The sequence below is a fragment of the Onychomys torridus genome, chromosome 13 (assembly GCF_903995425.1).
Source record: "Onychomys torridus chromosome 13, mOncTor1.1, whole genome shotgun sequence".
In the NCBI taxonomy this organism is placed as follows: domain Eukaryota; kingdom Metazoa; phylum Chordata; class Mammalia; order Rodentia; family Cricetidae; genus Onychomys; species Onychomys torridus.
The window spans coordinates 11,763,231-11,774,387 of NC_050455.1; positions in this window are offsets into that span (position 1 = coordinate 11,763,231).

Consider the following 11,157-nt stretch of genomic DNA (forward strand, 5'->3'; position numbering starts at 1 on the left):
CCCATGGGGTCTTCATTTATCATGGTATCTCTTTCCTTGTCCCCCACTCTGTTCCTGATCCAGCTGAGACCTTCCCCACTCTGTTCCTGATCCAGCTGGGACCTCCTGCTCCCCTAAGCTCTCTTTCCCCTGACCCTTGCCCTCCATTACCACCCCCCCCACACATACACAGAGGACTAAAGTCTTACTGAGTGTAAAGGTCTGGCCCAGGCACTGGCCAGGGTGTGCACCAAAGGCGTCAAACAGACCTTGAAGTGGAAAATTATTATTATAACCCACCTAAAGCAGCCTGACAGCACTAATAAAACTCATAGGGCCTTTCACTGCAAAGACAGAAGATGCCACAGTCCCCGATGCTCTTAGCATCCTGTTGTCTTTAGCTTAAGTGCAGAATACTACAAGGAGAGCTCTGCAGACCTGCAAAGTACTAAGTGTCCCCTAGTGGCCAGAAAGAGTTAATGCTGCACGTACCCAGGTGACTGGAATAGTAGGTTACTTACTTTTGCCATTTTTACCACCCAGGAACTTTGAACTAATAAGATGTTCCCATTCTGAATCGATTTATTCTTCTATTGCAGTAACTTGATCTTTCCCCTAGATACTACTAATTACTCAGAACTGCTCTGTTCTCCAATGCATTCCCTAGTGTCCATCTCTCCTGTCTTACGCAGGTGGCACATTGTTTATGAGACTCCTAATGTTAGGATAGGAATCTTCTGGAGGAAGATCCTTGGCTAGTGCCGCAGAGGGACCCAAACTGGAATTCTGTTTTTTTGTTTTTTCATCAGCCTTTACTGATGCTTGTAGATTTTAGTATCAACCCCTTTTGTAATTGCAATTGTTAGGGCTTTGATCATATTATACACTCCCTCTTAGGCTACTTCAAGCCAATGGACACTCCAGAAACTTTGACACAAGTGGGATTGTGTCATAAGGTCAATCTGCTCATGACCTGTCACTCCAATAATCACCAGGACCTGTTGGCAGAGCCAGCGGGCCAGGACACTGTTTTCTTTTGAGCACTCTCCAAGTGTCCTTTGTGAAGCTGTGATCTCAATCAGAGAATGAGCATCTGCTGCACTTGGTGGCTGATTGCTCCTGGGTTCACTTCTTTGGGTTTCTTCCCAGCTTCTTGATCTCCAACATGTCACTTTGCCACCAAATCTAGTGCCATTCTCTATTATTCGTGTAAGATGTACAGCTCTTGTGTAAACCACACATAGGAAACAGCCTGTCCATCATCTGTGTAGGCTATATTGGCACAATCAATGTGAAAGAATTAGAAAGATAATCTAGATACAAAAATTGACCCAGAAAGAAAGGAAATTATGGACACTTACAAGGCGCAGCATACAAATGTCCACGATGGTCTGGAGAACACATTTTAACATAGTCAGAACAGTGTGGACACCTGTAGAACTCAGTCAAGCGAGACTTTTAAACTTGAATTTATGCTTGGTTTGTCAGAACTAAATTGGTCCATTTATAGACAGTTGTGTAGATACAACACAGTAGAATTGTTCTGGAGTTCAGCAGTGGACTTCTGAATGCCTTGTTAAAATGAAGTACTCTTTTAAGACATGGAGCTGACTTCTTAAAAATATGCATTTCTCCTTCGATGAGTTGTCTCAAATAATTTAATAAATTCAGACTCTAAAATAGTATTTTAATGGGTGGTTTGGTTTAAAATTCCAAAATGAAATTATTGGAAAAGATTCACACACACACACACACACACACAATTGTGCTCAATCATAAAGAAACATCTCACACACTGAGATGTACCCTCATTTCTCTGTTTCACAATTTTGATGGAGAACCAGAGACAAAGTCCTGTTCAACAGCTTCAAATATTTCTCAGTTTCTCTGGACTGCTTCTTATGCTTTCATGCTATTTCCTACAGGGTAACCACATGTATTTTGCATATGACTGACATGAACTCACTACTCCAGGAGGTAAATGAACACATGCGCATATTGTCCATTATTTTACATCTTTCCTTACACCTGTAAATATGTGACAGTTGAATGCTTAGCCCTAAATTGGACATTTATATTATCTCAGGGAACGATGCAAAGGACAGAGTGGATGGACAGAGGATCCAGAGGAAGGGGTGGGGTGATGTGCAATGCTGTCTTCTAGGCATGGACACTGCAGTCTTCAGCTCCCAGCCACTGGGACTATGTGCAAAAACCTCCAGAGGACTGGCTCCTTCAACGTTCTGTCATGGAGCAGGAGAGGCTCATGAGCCCTGCGCCCCACTAGGATCTATATGAGGTTGATGGCTGCTAGGGGCTGGAGAGATGTGGGCACTGGTAAGTATTTTCCTATAAGAAACTCTAATTAAACTCATTAGGTCACTAAACAAAAAGTAGAGAGAGATGAGTTAGGAAGAGGAAGGGGATCAGCAGGAGTGGGAGGAAGGGGCACAAGAGATGGTGATACCATCCTAGTGCACTGTATACATGCATGAAATACCATAACAAACCTATCATTATATGCCATTATTGTTTGCTAATAAAACCTTTACAGAAGAATAAGAACTGGCTAACTAGGCATTATAAAACACAGCCAAGTGCATTAAAAGTTACACCTAGAGTAATAAAGTTGGGGGAAATTTTAGCTTCTGCTTAGTACTCAATACCAGTGGTATAATTCTGGATTCATTGCATGATATTAGCTCCTAATACCCACCTATAGGAAACTAATAGCAAAAGTAACTGTCTTAATGGGAAACGTGCTGAGTTAGTCAGGGCCATGGGCAGATGGCCATCAAAGAATTTGAGGGAGATCATAGCCAGTTAATTCTTCTACAGAATTTCAAGGGGTTTGCGGGTTGTTGTTGGGAACATTTTGATCTAGAACATATCCTCATGTTTTCATGCAATATGTGTTTAGACTTTCTTCTTGTGCTAGGGCTACAGTGTGACTAATACTGCAACACAGAACTGAAAATGGTAAGTATAGCTCAGTGTTTTGTGAAATAGCATGTTGTATGCTCCTCTCTGTATAATGTCCAGGATTACTGGCATGGAATGAGCAACCCATAGTGGTTGTAGATAATTTCTGCTGACCCTGAGGAATTTCCAACCCTAACTTGTGATTATTGCATGCAAACACATGGATGTATTTGGTGTTGATTTCTGGCTGTGTTCCTCTTCTGCCTATCCTTTCAGCTGAGTTACTTTCTATTACTATCCATTATTCATCCAAATTATTCATGTTCTATGAATTCCATTTTACAACATCTACCTTAGTTATCTTAAGTTCAGTTGACAGAGAGAATGTAAAACAGTAAACATTATTTGTATAATGTAGAAGCAGTGATTTCTATGTAGTAGAATGCCAACAAATTTTATACAACCTATGCTGCCACTGTTATGTAACAATTAGAGAACACACTCTAATTCTTTAGTCTAGAGCAGATTTGTCCAGAAAGTGACAATAGAGACCATCTCAGCTGTGGGTATGCAGTTGAAGGCAGTGGCAGAGAGAGAAGAGGGAGAGAGATGGGAAGGGAGAGTGGGTAGAAAGATGGAGAAAGGAAGAGCAAGAGAGAGGAGACCCTTGGCAATTAGTTTAAAACTCATATTTCCTGGTTCTTCTTTGGCTCAGTATAGAATGGTAATGGATAATAAAGATAATAAACAAGTCAATAACATTATGGATGCCCAAGAGGTGGCTTCAGGCAGCCTTATGTTGAAGAGTACTTATTCTTATGATGCTTGAGAATTAGAGAAGAAAAGTATGACCTTAACATCAATCTTTTCTTTCACTATGCTAGTTGGACAGCCATTTGTCAATGAACTCTTTCAATTGCAACTATTTTTTTTTTATTCCTTGTGACTCTTAATTTAAAACAAAACTGCTTTGTGTGTGCATGCATGTTCATGAGTGTGTGTTCACTCATGTGAAAGTTAGGCTTTGACATAGGGTATCTTCCTCAATTGCTCTCTACTTTGATCTTTGAGTCAGTCTCTCACTGACTGAGCCTGGATTCATTGACTTGGTTAAGATGGCTGATCACCAAGTTCCAGGGAACCTCATCTGTCTCCACATTTGCATTGGTGTCAGGGGTTAAAGTCAGGTCCCCATGCTTGTGTGGCAAGACCTTTATTAAGTGAGTGACCTCCCGAAACCCTAGATAGTAATGATTACATCATCTACTTCAGCAAGCACTTGTGATAAGGTTTCCTGTTCCTACCAGAGAAGTTAACTGCTTCTGAGAATTCTCCTTTCACCAGATGTGTATAAAGTTTGCCTTTTCCCAATAAATCCTTGAATGAAAATCATGAAAAAGCAAGGGAGACAATCCAAGACCTGAAGAGGGAAATAGAAAAAATGAAGAAGACACTAGCAGAAGAAACGCTGGAAATAGAAAATCTGAGTAAACAAACAGGAACTTCAGAGGCAAGTATAACCAACAGAATGCAAGACATGGAGAGAAGATCTCTGGTATTGAAGATACGGTAGAAGAAATAGATTCATCAGTCAAAGAAAACACTAAAACCAACAAAGTCATGACCCAAAATGTCCAAGAAATTTGGGACACCATGAAAAGACTAAACCTACGAATAATAGGGATAGAGGAAGGAGAAGAATACCAACTCAAAGGCACAGAAAATATATTTAACAAGATCATAGAAGAAAACTTTCCCAACTTAAAGAAGGAAATGCCTATGAAGATACAAGAAGCCTATAGAACACCAAACAGACTAGACCCCCCCAAAAAAGTCCCCTCGCCACATAATAATTAAACAACTAAAAGTACAGAATAAAGAAAGAATATTAAGGGCAGCAAAGGAAAAAGGCCAAGTGACCTATAAAGGCAAACCCATCAGAATAACACCCTATTTCTCGATGGAGACTTTGAAAGCCAGAAGGACCTGGACAGATATAATGCAGACACTAAGAGACCATGGATGCCAGCCTAGACTAATATACCCAGCAAAACTTTCAATTATCATAGATGGAGTGAACAAGACCTTCCAAGACAAAACCAGATTTAAACAATACTTATCCATAAACCCAGCCCTACAGAAAGCACTAGAAGGAAAATTCCAACCTAAGGAAGGCACCCATGAAAACACAGGCAATAGATAACACCACAGCAGTAAACCCCAAAGAAGAGAAGTACACACACACACCACCAAAAAATAAAAATAACAACAGGAACGAACAATCACTGGTCATTAATATCCCTTAATATCAATGGACTTAATTCACCTATAAAAAGACACAGACTAACAGAATGGATACAAAAACAGGACCCATCTTTCTGCTACATACAAGAAACACACCTCAAATTCAAAGACAGACACCTCCTAAGAATAAAAGGCTGGGAAAAGACTTTCCAATCAAATGGTCTTAAGAAGCAAGCTGGTGTAGCCATCCTAATTTCCCCAAAATAGACTTCAAACTAAAATCAATCAAAAGAGATGATGAAGGACATTACATACTCATCGCAGGAAAGATCCACCAAGATGAAGTTTCAATTCTGAGCATTTATGCCCCAAACACAAGGGCACCCACATCTGTAAAAGAAACATTACTAAAGCTTAAATCACATATAAAACCCCACACATTAATAGTGGGAGACTTCAACACCCCACTTTCACCTCTGGGCAGATCAGCCAAATTGAAACTTAACAGAGACATAATGGACTTAACTGATGTTATGGCACAAATGGACTTAATCGATATTTACAGAACATTCCACCCAAACAAAAAAGAGTATACCTTCTTCGGAGCACCGCATGGAACCTTCTCTAAAATCGACCACATACTTGGCCACAAAGCAAACCTCAACAGATACAAAACAATTGGAATAACCCACTGTGTTCTATCAGACCACCATGGTTTAAAGTTAGATTTCAACAACAAGAAAAAAAAAAAAAAAACTACAGAAATCCTACTATCTCATGGAAACTGAACAATGCTCAACTGAATCACCAATGGGTTAAGGAAGAAATAGAGAAAGAAATTAAAGACTTCCTAGAGATCAATGAAAATGAATACACCACATACCCAAACTTATGGGATACTATGAAAGCAGTGCTAAGAGGGAAATTCATAGCAATGAATGCACACATAAAGAAGCTGGAGAAATCTCATGCTAGTGACCTGACAGCACCCCTTGAACAGGAAGAAGCAAAGTCCCAGGAGGAAAAGAAGCCAGGAAATTATCAAATTGAGAGCTGAAATCAATAAAATAGAAATAAAGAGAACAATACAAAGGATTAATGAAACAAAGAGTTGGTTCTTTGAGAAGATCAACAAGATAGACAAGCCCTTATCCAAACTAACCAAAAGACAGAGGGAGAGCATCCAAATTAACAAAATCAGAAATGAAAAGGGGACATAACAACAGACAATGAGGAAATCCAGAGAATCATCAGGTCATACTTCAAAAACCTCTACTCCACAAAACTGGAAAATCTAAAAGAAATGGATAATTTTCTGGATAGGTACCACATACCTAAGTTAAATCAAGACCCGATAAACCATTTAAATAGTCCAATAACCTCTAAGGAAATAGAATCAGTCATTAAATGTCTCCCACCCAAAAAATGCCCTGGACCTGATGGTTTCACTGCAGAATTCTACCAGATTTTCAAAGAAGACTTAATACCAATCCTCTTTAAATTGTTCCACACAATAGAAGAAGAAGGCATATTACCAAACTCCTTCCATGAGGTTACAATTACCCTGATTCCCAAACCAAACAAAGATGCGACAAAGAAAGAGAACTATAGACCTATCTCCCTCATGAACATTGATGCAAAAATACTCAATAAAATTCTGGCAAACAGACTCCAAGAACACATCAAAACAATTATCCACCATGATCAAGTAGGCTTCATCCCAGGGATGCAAGGGTGGTTCAACATACGAAAGTCTGTCAATGTAATACACCATATAAACAAACTCAAGGAAAAAAAACCACATGATCATCTCACTAGACGCAGAAAAGGCATTTGACAAAATCCAACACCCCTTCATGATAAGGGTCTTGGAGCGATCAGGAATACAGGGAACATACCTAAACATAATAAAGGCAATCTACAGCAAGCCAACAGCCAACATCAAATTAAATGGAGAGAAACTCATAGCAATACCACTAAAATCAGGAACAAGGCAAGGCTGTCCCCTCTCCCCCTACTTATTCAATACAGTACTTGAAGTCCTAGCCAGAGCTATAAGACAACATAAAGAGATTAATGTGGATACAAATTGGAAAGGAAGAAGTCAAGCTCTCCCTATTTGCAGATGACATGTTAGTATACATGAGTGACCCCAAAAATTCAACCAAGGAACTGATACAGCTAATAAAAACCTTCAGCAACATTGCAGGATACAAGATCAACAACAAAAAAAAAATCAGTAGCCCTTCTATATACAGTAGACAAACAGGCTGAGAAGGAAATCAGAAATATATCACCCTTTACAATAGCCACAAATGTTATAAAATACCTTGGGGTTACTCTAACTAAGCATGTGAAGGACCTATATGACAAGAACTTTAAGTTCCTGAAAAAAGAAATTGAAGATGTCAGAAAATGGAAAGATCTCCCATGCTCATGGATAGGCAGGATTAACATAGTAAAAATGACGATCTTACCAAAAGCAATCTACAGATTCAATGCAATTCCCATCAAATTACCAACACAATTCTTCACAGATCTGGAAAGAATAATACTCAACTTCATATGGAAAATCAAAAAACCCAGGATAGCCAAAAGAATCCTGTACAATAAAACAACCTCTGGAGGCATCACAATCCCCGACCTCAAGCTCTACTATAGAGCTACTGTAATAAAGACAGCTTGGTACTGGCATAAAAACCAACATGTGGACCAATGGAATCGAATTGAAGAGCCTGACATTAACCCGCACACCTATGAACATATAATTTTTGACAAAGAAGCCAAAAATGTACAATGGAAAAAAGAAAGCATCTTCAACAAATGGTGCTGGCATAACTGGATGTCAATGTGTAGAAGGCTGCAAATAGATCCATATCTGTCACAGTGCACAAAACTTAAATCCAAGTGGATCAAAGACCTCAACATAAATCCAGCTACTCTGAACCTGATAGTAGAGAAAGTAGGAAGTACTCTTGAACGCATTGGCACCAGAGATCACTTTCTAAATATAACACCAGTAGCACAGACACTGAGAGAAACAATCAATCAATGAGACCTGTTGAAACTGAGAAGCTTTTGTAGAGCAAAGGACACAGTCAACAAGACAAAGCGACAGCCTACAGAATGGGAAAAGGACTTCACCAACCCCACATCTGACAGAGGGATGATAACCAGAATATATAAAGAAATTAAGAAATTAGACATCAAAATGCCCAACAGTCCAATTAAGAAATGGGCTATAGAACTAAACAGAGAATTCTCCACAGAGGAAGTTCAAATGGCTGAAAGACAGTTAAGGAATTGCTCAACATCCCTAATTATCCGGGAAATGAAAATCAAAATGACTCTGAGATTCCACCTTACACCTGTCAGAATGGCTAAGATCAAAAGCACAGAAGACAGTTTATGCTGGAGAGGACATGGAGCAAGGGGAACTCTCCTCCACTGCTGGTGGGAATGCAAGCTTGTACAGCCACTTTGGAAATCCATATGGCACTTCCTTAGAAAACTGGGAATCCATCTCCCCCAAGACCCAGCTATAGCACTCTTGAGCATACACCCAAGGTATGCTCAATCATACCACAAGGGCATTTGCTCAGCTATGTGTGTATCAGTTTTGTTTGTAATAGCCAGAACCTGGAACAACCTAGATGCCCTTCAACTGAAGAATGGATAAAGAAAATATGGTACATATATACAATGGAGTACTACTCAGCAGAGAAAAACAATGACATCATGAGGTTTGCAGGCAAATGGATGGATCTAGAAAAAAATCATCCTGAGTGAGGTAACCCAGACTCAGAAGGACAAACACAGTTTGTACTCACTCATAGGTGGATACTAGATGTAAAACAAAGATGACTAGACTGCTACACAACTCCAGGGGGGGCTACCTAGAAAATGGGACCCTAGGAAAGACCCAAGGATCACCCAATGACAGAGAAATGGATGAGATCTACATGAACAACCTGGATGACAGTGGGAGTAATGAAGGGCAAGATTTGAGGGAAAGAAAGCTTAGGGGATCAGGAGATCCCAGCTGGATCAAGAACAGAAAGGGAGAGCAAGGAATATCAGACCATGATAAATGAAGATCACATGAGACCAGGAATAGGCAGAGTGCTGGAGAGGTCCCCAGAAATCCACAATGATATATCCTCTGTAGTCTGCTGGCAATGGTCGAGAGAAAGCCGGATCTGACCTAGTCTGGTGATCAGATGGCCAAACACCCTAACAGTCGTCTTGGAACTCTCATCCAATAACTGATGGAAGTGGACGCAGAGATCCTCAGCCAGGCCCCAGGTGGAGCTCCAGGTGGCCAACTGTCGAGAAAGAGGAGGGTCTGCAAGAGCGTGAATTGTTGAATTCAAGACTGCAAAAAGCACAGGGACAAATAGGCAAATGTTTGGAAGCACATGAATTATGAACCAAAGGCTGTGGAGCCCCCAGCTGGATCAGGCCCTCTGGATAAGTGAGACAATTGAATAGCTTGATCTGTTTGGGAGGCATCCAGTCTGTGGGACCAGGATCTGTCCTTAGTGCATGAGCTAGCTGTTTGAAACCTTGGGCTTACACAAGGACACTTTGCTCAGTCTGGAAGGAGGTGATAGGACCTGTCTGTACTGAATCTACCAGGTTTAAATGAATCCCCAGGGGTGCCTTGATCCTAGAGGACATGGGAATAGAGTGGAGGGGCTGGGGGGAAAGTGGGGGTGGGTGCGGGAGGAGGGAGGACAGGGGAACCCATGGCTGATGTATAAAATTTAAAACACATAATAATAAAGAAAAAATTAATTATTAAAAAAAGTTTTCCTTTTCCCTTCCATCATTTTATTGTGAGCAGCTTTGAGACTGAAAAGATACTTTTCTTCTCTAGCTTGCTCTGGTGTTCACCTTTTCTTTCTACCCTCCTCTGACATAGCTCCAGCTCTTCCACAAGGATGATCCCAGTTTGTACCTCTTAGAAAGCTGGTGTCTGTGGCTGAGGCTTTTCACATCTGTGTTGTGTTACACAGATGACTCTACTACACATGTAGAAAACAGAATCCTCCATAGGGGAGGAGGTGGGTCAGGGAGGTTACCACACTAAATGGGATCAAGAGGCTGCATGAAGGACAACACTGCCTTCAGTTACAATGTCTTAGTTGATACGTAAGGACAAGTTTATTAAATACTCTAATTGGAGGGGGGACATTCACACACAATCATTTTAATTGAATTCTTAATTTATAGACAAAGTGCTCCATCTGATCCGCTCTGGGAAAAAAAAAACACACACACACACACACTGTAATATCCGTGTTTAACAGTATCCAGAAAATGCCCAACTAGGAATTTCACAGACAGATGGCTCACACATCATCCACTCCCACATCTTCAGGCTCCATCAGATCTACCTGCTTAGTTTCTTTTAGTCTAGGGGGAATAATCTGAAAGATAAGGTGCTAAGCTCTCATATCTACTTTTCTTAGTATCTGATTGGAAACCCTAATATAACCAATATATTGATGTCTTAATTTTTTTATTAAAGAAAACTTTCAGATGCCATCCTATGAAGAATCTTCTGGGTTTATGTCTTTTTAATGACAAAGCCATCAAGTATGTATTTTCCCTTGGAACAACTGTAGATACATAGATTTTCACTTTAGCTTACAGGGTTATAAATTTTTAAATGTTTGTGAAGAGAAATCATCCAAGGACTGTATAAAAGTTTGATAAAATATACAGCTTAAAAAAAAAAAAACAGGAACCTTCTTAGCAAGATCAGTCACTGTTAGAGTTTTGAGGATCATTAATGGAGAGAGATTTTTGTCTAGTTTTTTTTTTTTTTTTTTTTTTTTTTTTTAAGAACACAAAGACATTTAGATTCTTTTAAATATTTAATGTAATTTAAAAATGAAACCTGGGTTTGGGTATGTTATATGTTCATTTTTATTTAGTTCTAAAAAGTTTTTAATTGCTTTCTTAATTTCTGCCTTGACCCATTTTTCATTGAGTAGTGATTTGCTC